Genomic DNA, 2213 nt, shown 5'->3' on the forward strand with positions numbered 1-2213 from the left:
CTCTTCCTGAAGAATAAAAACTGCTCAGATCTGTGAAACGAAAAGAATAGAGCTAAAAAAAAATCTAAATAAATCTACCTCCCATCTTCCTGAAATTGTGATCAAATGACTTCATCTCATTCATGTGATTAATGTGGCGACTATAGAGCCGTTCATCCCTGTGATTTTCACCATATGACCAGCCAAAATGTTGACAGTAAAGAAGAGTGTGGCAACAAAAGAAGAAGCCTCAATTAGAATGAATTAGAAGGAGATACTGTGATATGTGAGCAAGCTGCTGGCAGATTATAATATGTGAGTTTTAGATCAAAGTCCATCATTTTTGTAAACTCTTGATTGAGCCTGGAGAATTCATACACCACCTGCTGGACTGCATCACACAGCTCAGATAAAGAAAAGAAAAGCTGGACATTTTCACTGGACAATTATTCTTGAATATATTTCAAAACAAGTGAGCCGCTTGTTTGTCAACATGCCATGGCTTTTTTTTTTTTTTTTTTTTTCCAACTGTTACCGAAGAAAAGGGAACACGGAGAAAAATACCTGCAGCTGGCTGCAAAAACTGAAAGTGCCCCTCCACCAGTCCTCCAGGGGAAGCCTCCAATCCTCTCATATTAAGGTGCTGTTGGTGTTTTTGTCTTTCTGCAGCAGCTGTGCAAACTGCCTCCACGCTGCAGCTAAAAATACCCAATAAAACCAGTATTTCCAATGACACTTTGCCAAAATTAAACATGTTGTTTTTTTTTTTTTCTGTTCTATGTTGATGGTAAACAGCAGGAACCTCATACAGTTTGGAGTCCTGGGTCAAGTCTGTCTCTCTTTCATCAAACACGTATTGTGACAAACCAGGGAGTCCAGACAGGGCGAGTAGAGACACAGCCTTACCAGAAACAGGGAGTAAAGGGGAAGAACAATAAATATAAAAGAAAGGAAAAAAAGAGGGGGAAATGGGGGGAAAAGGAAAGAAAAGAAAGAATAAAGAAACCGTAAAATAAAAAGAGATTGAGGCAAAGATGGATAAATGACTTACCAAGACGTAAAGACACACTGAGCCTTGTCTACACGTACACACACACACACACACACACACACACACACACACACACACACACACACACACACACACACACACACACACACACACACACACACACACACACACACACACACACACACACACACACACACACACACACACACACACACACACACACACACACACGACACCAGACATAAAGTCAGTCAGGCAGATGAACACAATCTTTAACTTTAGACTGAAAACGGTTCTATTTACTAAAAACTTGGTTTGGGCGGCCTCAGGCCACTCTGGATGGTTTTCTAGTGAAGCTGCTGTAGGTTTATACTGCTTCCAGACCTTTACTGGACTGAGCTTCTTTCCTTTCTCACGAGTGGATTCCTTGGTTTTTCTGCGTAAAAGTGCCTTGAAATGACAGTTGTATTTGGTTCTGAACCAGTAAAATGAACTTGACAGAAATACTAAAACCTCAACAACCATTACTCGTGTTTCCCCTCTAAATAAAAACACTTCTTGTGACCTGTACAGCTGTTGAGATTGTTGTATTTTTCACAACTTGCATGTGTTCAATTTGTGTATTTTAACCGGAGACGTTTATTAGTACAAGAAATGTTTTATTCAGTCTTTAAATTTCTGCTTTTTTTGTTTTGTTTTGTCTTAAAGAAAAGAAAATCAGATAAAATAACTTTTTTTTTCCTCAAGAAAACTAATTACATTCAAATTTTAGTCCAGTGATATTTGAGTCAGTTAAATAGTTTTTGTTTTTTTTAATTAAGTGAATTCAGTGTAATCACATGTTTTTAAAGGTTTATTTTTTTTAGTTCATATATGGTGATTTATAATGCACTATAACAAAGAACATGTGTTATTTTAGCAATTTAATCTCGTGGAAGAAAAAAAATCTTGCCTCATAATTTAAAAAATATATATTTTTTTTTATTCCTAATGAATTTCAATTGTTCTGAGTTTTAATTATCAGATTACACCTAGGAATACATCCACACTTTATAAAACGCTTGCCTCCAACTACTTGACATGAGCACGTTATTAATTTTCCCTCCGTTATCTTGTTGCCCTCATGTACATAAAGCAGGTTTATACCTCTGTGCTTATATTCAACATGAAGTTCCAGTACATTTCTCAGGTCTGACGTTACAAACTGCAGCAGAAGATTGTT

Source organism: Lipophrys pholis, assembly GCF_963383615.2.
Source record: "Lipophrys pholis genome assembly, chromosome: 15".
Taxonomy (NCBI): domain Eukaryota; kingdom Metazoa; phylum Chordata; class Actinopteri; order Blenniiformes; family Blenniidae; genus Lipophrys; species Lipophrys pholis.